Source organism: Solanum verrucosum, unplaced genomic scaffold (genome assembly GCF_900185275.1).
Source record: "Solanum verrucosum unplaced genomic scaffold, falcon-dt-bn FXZP01000012.1, whole genome shotgun sequence".
Lineage (NCBI taxonomy): Eukaryota > Viridiplantae > Streptophyta > Magnoliopsida > Solanales > Solanaceae > Solanum > Solanum verrucosum.
In genome coordinates, this window is record NW_026020063.1 from 1,434,123 (window position 1) to 1,450,989 (window position 16,867).

The window sequence follows — 16,867 nt, forward strand, 5'->3', positions numbered from 1 at the left end:
GACCGTCGATTAACTGACGGTCCGTGCTGGTTAACCATGGACTGGGGGCTTGATTCTGAGGGTCCGACCTATGGCCTTGGACCACGGACCGTGGTCTGACCTACGGTCCGTATGTCCTGGCGTGGCTTGACCTTTTGCCGATTTTTCTGAGGCTTCTGGGAGGAGGGTCGCAGGTGAGAACCATGGGTCCTCCTACGGTCCGTGGATGGTACCCGTGGGTGCCACCTGCAACACTTGAAAAGTGCAATCTGGTCTGTTCTAGTATACGGGGTGTTACATGAAGTGTTGCATGAGGTAAATTTTTTCACTTTACATTTCCCATTTTTGAAATTAGAGTTTGAAAAATTTCTAACAGTGAAAGGTTTGAGACTCGCAAATGAATAATGACACCTGAGACAGAAACCTACATATTCTCTAGCATAATTTCTTATCGATTTTTAATTCTTTTTTTCCTATCTAGCTTCCTCTTTGATCCATCTTTGTTTCTCTATTTGATTCAATGAAACACTCGATTACCTCTTCCTGAGCATTTGGCTCTTTTAGTAACTGATTTTTAAAATCCATGTCTTTTATGGACTGATATTTTCCCGGTCAATTTTATAATAGCTAATGACATTGAGAACAACTTGATGGTTGTGTCAACAAAATTTTCAATGTCAATAATGGACTTATATTCTGTCTGTTATTTTGATTACCTTTCAGCTTACTTATGCTCTATAGTGGAGTTGAAAGAAAGTAGTAATATTAATTTCTTTTGTCTAATACTAACCAAAAGCAAACAATATATTATAATTTTAATGATTTAACAAATAAGAAATAGTCGGGTTTGGATTAGAGGCGATGAGATTTATGAAAATCAAGATGAAGAAGATGACGAGTAGTGTTGAGAATATCATTAACTAATTAAAGTGTGCTCTCTCTAAAAACTTAAGCTACTAGATGAGACGTTCACACACTTTGTAACATCCTGCCTTAGGAAAAGCTCAATTTAGAAAGAACTAAATTGGAAATAGCCAAATTTGAAATTTTGCAAGTTATGGCTAAGTAATGAGTTTTGGGTCAACTTCAAACAACCATAACTTTCAGTATAGGATGAGTTAGGTAGCCAATAAGATATCAAATGAAAGGTCTTGGAATCCTCTTTCCAACGCTGCATAGTTTTATAAGTTTCGAGCTCATATGAGGGAGATATTCCCATTTAAATTCAGCCTGTCCAGTTAAGGAAAGTTACCCGAATTAGTGAGGGGTATTTTGGTCTTTTTCTTATCCCATCAAATTAAAACGAAATTAGTAAATATTTTGGGGTCAAATATGATTTGGATCAGTTTTACAAATCCCAATTTACGCTTAGAGTTTTGAGAGGAGTTCAAGAAGAGGAAAAGATGACAAAAGGAAGAACGAACGAGATCTCTTGCGAATCGAGGAATTTTTTCATCAAATCGAGGTATGTGAGTTCTCATAGTGTTGGGTTCATTCACTCACATACCAATCATGCTATTTTAATGAAGTTTCATTCTCAAAGATGAATGATTTGATGTTCTTGAGTTTTAGCCATTATTGGAAGTCTTTGAGTTCTTGAGGTATGAGTTTTGCAAACGAGTTTAGTTCCTTGATAGATTTTTATATGGGTTCATTGAAATTGTTCTGGGTTTGTGAATTTTCGTGAACTAGGTCATTGAAACCTGCATCGGGTATGAGTTGTGTCGAGTTTGGGAGAGGAAGAAAGGATCACGAAAATAATTGCGCCCAGGTATGCATCGTGGAGACGCTTAAGATTTTCAGTCTTCAGATAGTCACCCCTCTCCGCTTCACGAAGATGATACAGATTCCTCTGCCTCAAAAATATTTATGCGACCAAAAATTAAATTCCATATCTGCATCGCCCCAGTGTTTTTTAACTTGGATCTTCGCTCGTTCTTATGAACAACTATCTTAACCTTCCTAATCATTGAGATGTCCTACATTCCAAAGCATAACCCTTGAATTCATAATTCCAATTCGAGGTAGAGTTAAGAGTAAAGTCTTGAGAGTATTTTGAGAAGTCTTTTGCAAATCTTTTTTTAAAAACTTGTTTTAAGACTTGAGTAGTTGAGTTGAGGAAGAGTAGAGTTGAGTTCATTTTCTTTAAAATGATATATGGGAACTAAGTATTCCCAAGAGAAATGCTTTTACATTTAATCAAAGTGGAAACATCGATTTTCAAAAGAGTTAATGAGCAGTTTTGAGTACTATCTCTTTTAAGAGAAACCTTTTTAGTAAGAGCCCGTTTGGATGGGCTTTTAAGTTGGTCAAACTGACTTAAAAGTCCATTTTTGACTTGTTAGAGTGTTTGGTAATTATCAAAATAACTTATTTTAAGTCAAAAGTGACTTATTTTAAGTTAAAAGTTAAAAATAGGATGACCCCTAATTTTTTTTTAAAACTTAAAAGTCATTCCCTCTTTGACCAAGTATGTTACTTTTTTACCTTAGCTTTTTTAAACAATTCCCAAATTGGCCTGTTGAATTAAAACCCTACATCTCTTTCCCCCAATTCTTTTTTCACTATGATGCGGCTGAGCTTTCCAGCGAAGGACGCGAAGCTTTCCACTAGCGTGAAGTGTTCCATCGACGGCGAAAGGTTCCAACGACGAAGTGAAAGGTTCCAGTGACAACGTGAAAGTGGCGTGAAGGGTGAAAGTGATCCAAAGTGTGAAGTAAAGTTATCGATATTGAGGTAAGTTATCATTTTCTCTCGAACTGTTGCATTTTTACCGTGTATTCGTCTCTTTGATTTGCTTTAAGGGATGTCTGTTTTTGAATCGGAAGAACAAAAGATCGACGACTGATGGGTTTAGTTAGGAATTTGCTCTAAGGGATATCTGTTGTCGTCTCTTCATTTTCTCATTATTTTTGCATCTTTTTGGATCATGTAATTTTTTTTGTGCGTTTTGTTGCTATTCCTGAGTGTGTATTTTCTGTTTTGTGTATTTTTTTTGGGATTATGTTTATATAATTTGATTATGTGTAATATATATTTGTCATCTATTATAAGATTATAGGAGTAGTTGTTTTCAATTTTCCTATCCATTCTTATCTTCAGATCATTTACACTATGCCGAAAACACAAACTAATGCTAAGTGGGATGATGATGCTCATCTGAAATTTATAGAGTTATGTAAATTAGAGATTAGGAAAGGAAATAGACCAACCCTCATTTATCTAGAGATGGATGGAAAAATATGACTGATGCATTCAATGAAAAAATGGGAAGATGCTATAAAAAAACAAACGAAAAACCATTGGAATGGCTTGAAAGCCGAGTGGACTCTTTTTAAGCAATTGATGAGAGGACATACATGCATAGGATGGGATGCCACCAAAAATACAATTATGGCAAATGATGATTAGTGGAATCGAAAAATGAAGGTACATTTCTCATATTGTTCTATATGTCTTTTTTATTTCTTTTATTGTTACATTTTAATTTACTTAAATTTGTTGTTTTATCTTTCATTACATGAGAATGTTCGATATAGAAAATTTAGGAATAAAGATCTTTCGCTCATATGGTTTTGCTATGATGCATTATTTTCTGATATTGTTGCCATGGGGAAAGAGCACGTGCTTCAAATCAACCCCAATTTTTTGAAACTGGGGTAAATTTTGACAAAGAAAGAATAAATGGCATTGATAATGATAGTAGGGAGCACTTTATAAATACTAATGATGAAGGGAGTGATGATCCACAAGATATGGATTCTACTATGTTTCCTAAGTCATCACTGAAAAGACAAATTTCAACTAATGGTATTGGAACTAGTAATCAAGTGAAAAAAAGTAAGACAAACTCTGCAGCTGTATCAATGAAAGAGGATATGCACTCTTTAGTAGAGTTAATGTCTAACTAAAGTACTGCTACATCTCATGCGGTAGATGATCCCACCATTGATAAGTGTATGGATTTTTTGGCAAGCATTCCTGGTATTTTTGAGAGGGGTGAAATGTACAACTATTTTGTGAACATGTTTCTTAAAAAAAACATTCGACAAGTGTTTCTTAAGATGCCTACGGATGAAGCTCGAAAGTCTTGGATGGAGTATAACTATCAGTTATACCTTAAGAAAGTGTGAAGAATGTGTTGTTATGGAAAAAATAATTTTATTATTTTATGTTTGACATTATGCTTGTAAGCATGAACTTTATTTGTTGTCTTTAATTTTGTTTAGACATTATGGTTGTATGGTTAAAATTTTTTAAGTTAAGTTGAATTTATATAAATGTGTTTGTTGTGTTGAATTTATGTAAATGTATTTGTTGTGTTGAATTTATATATAGGTGTTTATTGTGTTGAGTTTATATATATGCGTTTGTTAAGTTGAATTAAAATATAGGTGTTTGTTGTGTTGAATTTATGTAAATGTTTATGTTGTGTTGAATTTATAAATAGGTGTTTATTGTGTTGAATTTATATATATGCATTTGATGTGTTGAATTTATATATAGGTGTTTGTTGTGTTGAATTTATATATAGGTGTTTGTTGTGTTAAAATTATATATATGTGTTTGTTGTGATTGAATTTATATAAATGTTATAAGTAAGTAAAATATATGTGTCATTACATGTAAAATAATGAAACTTTTATACCCTTGATTTTTATTAATTGGAGATATTTTTATTTCTAGTTAAATGGAGGATTTGGACTTTACCATATCACCCCATTTAAGTGATTTGTTAGATGAAGAACTAGAACAAAGTAGGAGAGAGCAAAATGAGAAAGAATGGATGGCTCTATGCCGGATAGCAGGTAAATACATTTTAATGTATTACGAAAAATACTTATTCAAAGAACCTTGTCGTACATCAAGGCGCTCCGGGTATATATTTATTCAAGAGATATTACAAGGGAATTAAACTTGTTATGAAAATTTTCGATTAAAGAAGGTGGTGTTTGTTGATCTATCGAAAGATTTAAATGAAAAATATGGACTTAAGCCCACACGTGGAATGTCTATACATGAAATGTCAGGCATGTTCTTAATGACTTGTGCACATGGAGCGTGAAATTGAATGATACAAGATATCTTTCAACATTCAGGGGAGATGGTTCATAAACACTTTCATAGTATTTTAAAAGCCGTTTCTAAGCTTGCAAAAGACATTATTAAACCACATTTAAATCATAATGATGGTGTTGGAGCTCACAAGCCATGTAATGAATGATATTTGCCTTTTTTTAAGGTAAGTAACAACTTTTAGTTTGCTATATTTTTTTAGTATTACTTGCTATATTTCTTTAGCTTACATGCCTATATTTTTAGGATTGTATTGGAGCACTTGATGGTACACATGTTAAAGCTAGATTGCCACAAGGTCAACAAATACCTTATATTGGATGTAAAGGTTATCCGACTCAAAATATTTTTGCCGTTGTGGATTTTAATATGTGTTTTACATTTGCATGGGCAGGGTGAGAAGGGGCAACTCATGATAGTCGTATATTTGGTGAGGCTCTTCGTAGAAGTGAGCTTAACTTTCCACATCCTTTAGGAAACAAATATTATTTAGTGGATGCCGCATATGCACACATGAAGGGATATATGGCTCCATACAAAAGAGATAATGTGAGATATCATTTTCCTGACTTTCGTCATGGTGCAACAAGACAATTGCGTGAGCCAAGAGGACACATTGAAAAATTTAACTATATGCATTCTTCATGTAGAAATATAGTAGAGCGCACATTTGGTGTTTGGAAAGCAAGGTGGTCTATTTTGCGAGATATGTCTTATTATAACGTTGACAGTTAAAGGGACATCGTACTTGCTACTATGGCCATTCACAATTATATTTTTAAAAAATGCAATGTGGATGATGCATTTCAAACGGTTAAGGATGAGAGATATATACCATCGGTTGACTCCGAATTTGGCACTAGTTCAAGCACTAATAATATAGAAGAAAATATGGAAGAACAAAGTGATACTTATTGGATGGGGCTTCGTGATATGATTGCTAATGAAATTGGTAATGTTTGTATTATTTGAGTATTTTCACTTTTATATTAGTGAAGAGTTCTCTATCATTTTGATGTTTGCACTTGAATCAAACCTTTGTATTTGAATCAAACCATTTATTTTTGAAATATGAATTTATATTCCTCTTATAAATAAATTGTGATGATAAAGAATTGTGTGAATGATAGACAATTATTATTACTTATGAAATGTAATTAAAAATTAATCTTAAATCTTTCATGTGATCTATTCAAATTATATATTTTTAAAATTTAAAATAAGTTGCGCATATAAAATGAACTTAAACAATAAATTTATATTCATCTTATAAATAATTTGTGATGATAAAGAAATATGTGAATGATAGACAAATATTTTTACTTATGGATGTAAAATATAAATTATTTTTTTTATTTTTTTTAGAAATAAAAACCTTAAATTAATCAACTTTTTGTTATGTTAACAACTTTAAGGATATTTCAGACATTTTGATAAAAAAGTGTTTAACAACACTTATTTGCCAAACACATCAACAACTTTTTTTTTCAACTGCAAGCACTTTTATCCAAACACATAACTACTTATTTTTAAAATAACTTTCAACACTTTAAAAAGTTACTTTTTAAAAGTTACTTTTTTAAGTCAATCCAAACGGGCTCTAATATTCTGAAAGTTGAGGAAGAGGAAATGTTTTCCTTAAAACATAATGAGCTAAGTTATATTTTGGAAGTAATATTGAGCACCGATATGGGAGTCAGAGCTATGGATAATAAGAAACACGGTGAGAAACATACAAGTAAAAAATTAAGAAAAATAAGAAGAAAATTAAACAAATTATATCCGGAATATAAACAACTTAATATCACAAAAACTGATAACCAAAAATTAAATCAATTAATAGATAATATATCTAAAATAGAATATAAATATATTCAATATTTAAAAATACAATGAATACCAAAAATAACGAATATAGACAAAAACTTAACGAAATAATCATAGCAAAAAGACAAGAATTAGAACATAGGCAAAATAGACTTAATAGTAATATATTTGCAGAAATTTGTCACAAATCTATAATAGCACAAAGAAAGACTATTTTATATCTAGAAATACAAATAAATAACTTAGAATATAAACTACAACATAATTTATAAATGAATAAAGAAGAATACGCAATAGATGAAAAAACATATGAAAATTATGACGGATTAAAAATAAAGATAATATTTTCTAATCTAGGAAGAAGATATAAGAAAATAGGTGACAATATAAGTTTAATGTTAGAAAAAGAAACGGTAAAACTAGAAGATAGTTTAACTGCTATGATAAGAATAACAAAAGAAAATGAAGAAATAGATAGAAAATTAGAAATTGAAAAAATAAAACAACAAGCAAAAAAGGAAGTACAACAATTAGAAGAAGTAAAAAACACTAAAATAATAGAGCTAGAAAAAGAGCTAGCAATATTAAAAGAAATGTATGAAATTAAACAAATAGAAAAAGAACAAAAAACAAAATTAGCAAATGAGATAATTAAATTTAAAGAAAAATTGCAACTAGAAGATGAATTAGAAGAAAAAGAAGAAAATAACCAAGATAATCTACCCGAAATAAGAGTTGATGAAATAAACGACGATGATCTAGAACAACATTCAAAAACAAGCGAAACATATACAGAACTTTTAGCAAACATAGATAATACAAAGAATTTAGAAATAAATACAGGAGAAATAGACATGGACGAAAAACTTAGCACATCAGGAGTAAAAAACCCAAAAAATTTTAATCTAAAATATTATAATGAAAATTATGAACAATATGATAAAGAAAAAACTACATGGGATAAAAGATTAAGTAGAAAATGGACGCCTAAACCAATAACTGGACAACATGATTTTTTAGATTTAGACTGTGTAGCAGATATAAATAAAACAATCCAATTATGGATATGATACATATCAAAACAATTAATAGATAACAAGATAGTAATAGCAGAGGCACCAGAATACATAGAAAGAACACTTATAGGAACAGTAAAATTATGGCTACAAAATTTAACAAGTGAAAGCTTAACAACTTTAAGAAATAATAAAAAAATTGATGGTGAAATAGCCACTACAACCATGGAAATATTATATAAATATGAAATAACTATAAGAAATGAATTTAGTAGTATGACAACAGAGGTAGAAAACCAAAATAAAGAAAAAATCATAAATCGGAATCTAATGACAAAATTAGCAATATGTAATATGTGTTACATAGATGAATATACATGTGCATTCAGAATATGGTTGTACGGATAGGTATTATAAAAATAAAAAGAAATATAATAAAAAATACAGATCAAAATATAAATATAAAAAACCAAGAAGAAGGTACTATGTAAAAAATTACAAAACCAAAAAACCATATAGACCAAAAAGAAAACTAACAGAATGTACTTGTTATAATTGTGGAAAATTAGGACATATAGCTAGAGATTGTAAATTACCTAAAAATCCAAAGAAAAAACAAATATCAGAAATAATAATAGACGATGAAAAATATACACAAATAGAATACGTAAATTATGAATTAGAAAGCAACGATAGTATATATGAATTATCGGAAAATGAAATAGATAATGACATAGAAATAGAATTAGATAATGAATTCTATAATATAACAAATGACTGAAGCAGATATACAAACAATAAATAAAGAAGAACATCAAGACGAAGAATATTTAGAACAGAAAATAATATTTGATAATAGTATATTTGAACAAATAAAAGGAAAAGAATTAGACCTAAGCGTAGCAAAAATATTCGAAATACCAACAGTAAGAAACTGGTTTAAACGACAAAAAGAAGAATATTATGTAGTAAGTCAAAGAGAACATATCATAGATTGCAAATACACTAAAGAAAAGGCCAAAATACCAATAATAAATAAACGAATAATAAATAAAGAAATACAAGATATTAAGGCTAAAAATCCAATTAAATATGTACATTTAGGAGGAACAGAAATATTAATAAAAACATGTTTTAGAGAAGGAATAGATACACCCATAGAAATATACTTAGCGGATGATAGAATTATACAACACATAGAAAAAAGTATAATAAGTGCAGTAAGAGGTAACCTCATATACCAAAAATTTAAATTTATAATAAGTGCTAACTACTCAGTAGCAATAAATGACAGAAATATAGATAAATCACTAGTATTATACTGACGAATGTCAGGAATAGAACTGTCACGACCCAAAAATGAATGTGATGGCACTCGTCTTATCCCACCAAGACAAGTCAGCCTAAAGCTCAACCTTTACAATAAAATGCGGAAATTTCATAATCAACTGAAAAATATCCCCAAAATCTGATTGTCACGTGTACAAGCCTCTAAAGCATTACAATTGATTCAAAAGAAAAACACAAGTCTCAAATGATCTTGTTTCTAGAATAGAACAAAATCATAAATAGTAGTAAGAAGGATCGCTGAGAAGACAAACAACTACCTCACAAATCTCCCAGAAGCCTCGAAAAAGAAGAGAATAACAAGTACCACAAAAATCCAGGCTCGTAACCTACAAAAAATTGTAGAAGCAAGGGGTGAGTACCAAACCACACGGTACTCAGCAAGTAAACCTCTAAACACGAGCTAAGGGGATAGAATACAAGTACTCCTTACACCCCAACCGAACCTTCACAACTACAATCTGTATAAAACCAGCCCAACCTAACAATTCACAATTTACAAGCACATATCTCAACAACAACATTCTAACAATCACATATTCTGAACAACAAGTTCAATATTCATCAGTCACAAGTTCCATAGAAAGGCACTCATAAGATCAGCAACACACAAGATCAAGTTCACCAATAATAAAGAAGTGCAATGCAATGTCAAGTATAGTGATGCATGCCTGACCTAATGATACACACCCGCTGTCTCTCAGTCCGGGACCCATGGGGAACATATCTGTCCATGCATTCATCGCGGCGCGCGATACGACCCTCGATAATAGTAACCATCGCGGCGCGCGATACGTCCCTCGAAATATAGTATCCGTCGCGGCGCGCGACACGTCCCTCGAAATATAGTATCCATCGCGGCGCGCGATACGTCCCTCGAAATGGTACATCCTCTTTATTTTCTTATTCTTTCTCAATGCACATAACACTTGTCACAACCATGTCTCAGAACAATGGAAATGACATGTTCACACAAATAATGAGGAGATGACCATTTTCATAACATTGCACAATTCACAACAAGACAATCATGATACAACATCAACAATGATTCAACAAGCCTTTCAAACAATTCTCAACACATCACACAAACAATTGATCACATTGCCTTTTATTATCCCTTTTTCATCATTAGAATTAATCAATGTGGCCAAGTCAACCCATCACCAAGCCTCATTACCCTAAACACATATTACAAGGAAATACATGAATTCCATACACTTAACAAGGGTTTAGAAATTCACTTGCCTCAAATAGTCGAACAATCACTTTGAGACTTGTATCTTCCCTTTTGCTGGACTTCCAAATCAATATAATCTATTCAAATAGATAACCACAATAAGATTTCGAAACTAACAACACCCACATTACTATAGGTCTAGCCTAGACCCAAAAACTCATTCAATTTATAATCAAGTTAATTCCTAAGTATGATGTCAATTAACATGTCAACTCTCATATTTCCAAATTCTAAGTCTAGGGTTAAATCCAATTTTCCCAATATCATAATTAGAATGGTATTCATGTAATATAATATACTTAATACTTCATTATATATCTCAATCTTTCTTCCGTACCGTAAATATACTCTAAGATTAAAATTTCAATCCACATCTCGACTACAATAATTTTAAGAAAAACAAGATTATAAGCCACCATAAAATTTCACTAATTAAATACGTAACCTCGTTGTTCCCTGTTTTTAGTTCAAATTTGATAAATATAATAGAGAGAAAATTGCAGTACCCACGATAAATAACATTATAAAATCATACAGTGACACCTCTTTGTCCTTTACAAATTCATTCTTTAAAATCAATAGAATACTCCCAAACTTGATTATTATATACCTCTTTAATAGTTTGTCATTATTCAATGATGACTTCCTCAATTTCTTGTCTCCTAACCCTAAAGGAATACTCACATATATAATAATTTATGACATTACCTACAAACCAACAATTTATTATTATATACAATGGCAAGAGATTAACATGGTATAAATAAGGTTTATCATTAGCGTTTCTTACCCAAAAATCATGTAGGGAGGAATCGTCTCCTCTCTGCATATTTGCGCTCCCAACCGTAGAAGTCTTTCTGGAGTTTATGACTCAAACGTGTAGCCTCAATTTACTATTAATTTATTCTTTTATATGGGTCAAGGGTATTAAATAAAATATGAGTTTGACCCATTAACCACTTATTAAAATTAAATATTCAAAATTTACCCCTTAATTAAATAATCGTAGTTAAACAAGCAATTCAAAATTCTCTAACCAACTTTTCAAACTGATCAAAAATAACTAGGGCAACTATCGAGAAGGGTAAAATGAAAATTTTACAAAGATTTCCAAAAATGACATTTCGGGTCATTACAAGAACTAGCCCCAGGAAGTAAAATATTTACAGCTAGATGTAAAAACTTATATGTTCTAACTACAAAACATAAAATAACAGCAAAAAATAAAATAGATAAAATAAAAATAGAAGATCCCTTTGAAAGGATAGTTACAGTCATAGATAAAAATGATTATAGTTATAATGAAATTGATATAGAAGAAGATTTAGAAATAGTAAAAGAAAGACTAAGCACATCGAAAAGGATAAACAATGAGATACCCCAAATATCATAAAAAATGAGTACCTCAAGGAGAATAGATAAAACCCCACAAAAATCAATGGAAGAAGAAATAAAACCACATCATTACTACATAACGGGAACAATGGAACAACGAAAATATTTAATATTAATAGATACAGGACGAGAAGAAAACTATATTACAAGAGAATTAGTAACGGAAGATGAAATAATAACTATTGAACAATCATGCCCCGAACTACCAAAAATATAATGTATACCGAAGAAACTACAGAAAAGGAAATAATCATTGGAGGAATATCAATAGTGATAAAATTCAAAATATATCAAGGAAATGAAAATATCATTTTAGGAATAAAATGGCTAGAACAAGTAAACCCATATAATCTAGAAGACAAACAGTTAACAATAAATTATGAAAATAAAAGATTAATAATAAAAAGGACTTTAGTATAATAAAAATATGAAAATATATATACTTGCAAAGATAATAATAGAAGGATATTACAACCGATATTATACACCAATGATAGATACGGGCGCAGAAGTTAAGATATGTAAATACAATTGTTTACCAGAAGATAAGTGGGAAAAATTAAAAACACCGATAGTAGTAACAAGATTTAATAATGAAGGAAGCATGATTACATATAACGCAATGCCTAACGTAATAAAAACTTTCTTGAAAACACTCTCTCCACTAAGATATAAAAATACTTAAAAGTTAATATGGAGAAATCTGAAATCCACTCAGATATTTCAGATAGCATGGCTAAGCAAGAGGCAAAGGTATATTGTTCAAAAAATATGCAGAACTAATTTCATATATTCCTGAATATCATATATATGATTGAATAAATTTATGCTAGTTATTATGTATTAGAATTATTTGAATCATGATTTCTAGTTTATTAGCACACTGGAAACAGGGAGAAAACTTCTACACTATGCCATCCTAATGTTGAAACCGGTAGGGGAGGAAGTCGTTTAGGGGAGTAAACAAAGTTGAGGCGCTGATAAGAAGGAAGTATCCGCTAAAGTACGGTGCTAGTAGTGACAGAAAAACATGATAAAGATAATCTAGTTCATAATGATCTAATATGAATTTAATCAATTATGAATATGATAGGAAGGAATAATTTGAAATAAAAACCCTGCATAATAAAGAACATGACTACATACATGCATGATGAAATGATAAAAAACTACGAAACTTTAATCCTATATGTACTTAAAAATATAGAAATAATCAAATTAAGAAGAATAATATGAGAAAAAATATTTAATGATTACGAATCAGAAGATATATTAAATCAAGAATGGTATGAAATAGACCTACATGATTTAGACTTCGAAAGAATAGAATGGTATGATTTAGAAATAAATTCAGATTAAAATGAACTACGAATATTTACAATATTGGATAAAATCTATGGAAGATATAAAACTATTAGAACAATTAATGGAGGAAAATTTATATATGTACCAAAAAATCGAAGATATGTTATATCTAGAATATATCATAAATAATATTAAAGAAATATTCAGATTAAAACAACTATCGGAAGAATATTACAATAAATATTATTACATTTTACCATGAATTTCACACTACCAAAAAATAACATTAAAGAGATATCAAGATTTAGACACCTAGCAAAAGAATATTATAATAAAATCTTTAAAATAAAATACTTACCTACCACACTACCATCTACCACACTACCACTTCTATGAATTCCTCAGTTACCAAATCTGCACCGAAAAATCGGTTAGAGAATCTACCAAATAGAATTTATTTGTATTTTTGCATACAAAATGAGATATATTGTATTTTTTCAATACATTGAGTTTTTATCTATTGTTTTAAAAGCTTTTCTTTATATCGCATTATTGTTATTGCTTTTATATTGAAAAATGTTGAATTGAGTTGAGATGAGGTAAGTTTTTTCTTCAATTTTAATGCAAGCTTATGTCATGTTTAGATTTCCCCTCACATGCTCGTACATTTCATGTATTGACGCCATTTGGCCTGCATCCTTTATGATGCAAATACAGGTAACCAGGATCAACATCCAATGCTTCGTTGATCCAGTTGAGTTCCAGAGTTGTTGGTGAGCCTCCTTGCTTCCGGAGGATCCCTTATTTACTTTTAGTATTTTCAGTTGTTAGGATGATCGGGGGTCTTGTTCCGACACCTCTCATAGTATTAGAGACTTCATAGATAGATAGACAGTAGAGCATAAGTCTTTTCATTTTCAGTTGTTTATGTTGAGACTTCAGTTGCCTATTTGGCTAGTTGAATGTTTATTTCCAAAACATTCTGAGTTATCTTTTAAGTTTATCTTATTTATGAGTAAGTCTTCCGCTAAGAGTTAAGCCAGGTCAAGGGTTCTCTTGGGGCCAACAATGGTTCTCGAGTGCCCGTTGCGCCCAGGGTATAGGCTCGAGGAGTGACAAACTTGATATCAGAGCACATAGTTCAAGAGTCTTAGGGTGTCTATGAAGCTATGTCTGTAGAGTCCTAATTATCGGTGTGAAGCGCGCCACATCTATAATTAGGAGGCTGAAACATTTAGGAACTATTTCACTTTTTTCATACTCTTTTCATGCGATAGATTTCATCTCTATAAAGTTTCTTTTAATTTGTGCTTGCACGTATCTTTATGATCATGCCTCCACGAAGAGCTGTCCGAGGTCGTCCTTCGAGGAGGAATATCGATCCACAGGATCAAGGGGTCCCCAATGCACCAGAAGTGCAACCCCAAGGAGATGTCACAAATGCTGAGTTCCGGGATTCTATCCGGATGTTGAGTAAAGTGGTGGCCAACCAAGCTTTGCAGCATAACAGGGATCATCATGATGTGGCTGATACATCCAGAGTCTGTGAGTTCTTAAGGATGAATCCTCTAAATTTCACTGGTTCTAGTATCACTGAGGATCCAGAAAACTTTGTGGAGGAATTGCAGAAGGTGTTTGAGGTGATGCATGTTGTTGATATTGAGCAAGTGGAACTAGCTGCATACCAACTGAAGGGTGTTGCTAGAATATGGTTCGACCAATGGAAGAAGAGTAGAGCTGAGGGTGCACCAATTGTGAGCTGGGCTGTGTTCTATGGTGCATTCATGTGGTGTTTCTTTTATCGTGAGATAATAGAGGCAAAGGTAAGAGAATTCCTCACTCTTAAGCAGGAATCTATGAGTGTGCATGAGTACAACCTCAAGTTTACCCAACTTTCCCGCAATGCGCCGGAAATGTTTACTGATATGAAGAGCATGATGATTTTGTTTGTTTCTGGGCTGTTTCGTCTATCAAGCAAAGAGGGTAAGGCAACTAGGTTGATAGGAGACATGGACATATCAAGACTTATGATCTATGTGCAGCAGGTTGAAGAAGATAAGCTGAGGTATAGAGAAGAGTTCCGAAACAAGAAATCTAAGACAATTGGGAATGAGTCCGGACAACAGAAGAGTAATGCAAACCTGTCGTCTTTCCAAAAAAAGTAAAATGGATCTGCTCCATCGTCTGCTAGTGCACCTGCACCAAGGAATAAAGGTGAGTTCAAGAATTAGAATTTGTAGAATTTTAGAGCTAGACCTGCACAGTCTCAGGGTAGTGTGGCACAAGGAGGTAATGGGACTCCTGCATGTGCTAAGTGTGGTAGGAAACACTCAGAAGTGTGTCGTGATGGCTCCACTGGTTGCTTCAAATGTGGTCAGAATGGTCACTTCATGAGAGAGTGCCCAAAGAACAGGCAGGGTGGTGGCAATAGGGGCAATAGAGCCCAATCTTCTTCAGTGGCTCCGCCATACAGAGCTGCACCTAGAGGAGCTAATTCAGGGACATTCAGAGGAACAAATTGTCTGTATGCTATCACCATTCGTCAAGAGAAAGAGAATTTGCCAGATGTTGTTACTGGTATGATCAAAGTATTTTCTTTTGATGTATATGCTTTGCTAGATCCAGGTGCAAGTCTATATTTTGTGACTCTATATATAGCTATGAGGTTAGATATTATTCCTGAACAACTTCTTGAGCCCTTCAGTATTTCTACACCTGTTGGTGAGTCTATTCTAGCTGAGATTGTTTATCGTGATTGTACCATTTCTGTCAATCACAACACACTATGGCTGACCTAGTTGAGTTAAACATGGACCTAGTTGAGTTAAACATGGTAGATTTTGATGTTATTTTAGGTATGGGCTAGATTCATGCCTGTTATGCCTCATTTTATTGTAGAACTCGAGTTTTTAAGTTCCAGTTTCCTAGTGAGCCAGTTATAGAGTGGAGGAGTAGTTCAACAGTGCCTAAGGGTAATTTTATTTCGTATCTTAAGACGAGAAAGTTAGTTTCAAAGGGGTGTATATCACTTAGTCCGAGTTAATGACTCTAGTGTTGACACACCACATATTAAGTCAGTTCTAGTTGTAAGTGAGTTTCCTGAGGTCTTTCCAGATGATCTTTCCAGAGTCCCTCCTGAGAGAGAAATAGACTTCGGTATAGATATTCTTCCTGATACTCGTCCTATCTCTCTTCTACCATACAGAATGGCTCAAGTTGAGTTAAAAGAGTTAAAATAGCAGTTAACAGATCTTCCTGAGAAAGGTTTCATTCGACCAAATGTCTCACCTTGGGGCTCTTCGATCTTATTTGTGAGGAAGAAAGATGGTTGTCTTAGAATGTGTATGCATTACCATCAGTTGAACAAGGTTAATATCAAGAATAAATATCCTCTTCCAAGAATTGATTATCTCTTCAATCAACTTCAGGGCTCCACTTGTTTTTCTAAGATAGACCTCAGATCAGGCTATCATCAATTGAAAGTAAGAGAAAATGACATCCCTAAGACAACTTTCAGGACCCACTATGGTCATTATGAGTTTCTGGTTATGTCTTTTAGCCTAACTAATGCTCCTGCAACATTCACAGATCTTAGGAACAGAGTATTCAAGCCTTATCTAGATATGTTTGTTATCATATTCATTGATGATATTCTAATCTATTCGAGGAATGAGGAGGATCA

At 32.3% G+C, this 16,867-nt stretch overlaps 1 pseudogene; it reads left to right on the forward strand.

The window, feature by feature from the left end:
• Positions 1 to 3,093: 3,093 nt before the first annotated feature.
• LOC125823436 (L10-interacting MYB domain-containing protein-like) lies at positions 3,094 to 4,112 on the forward strand (annotated as a pseudogene).
• Positions 4,113 to 16,867: the final 12,755 nt, after the last annotated feature.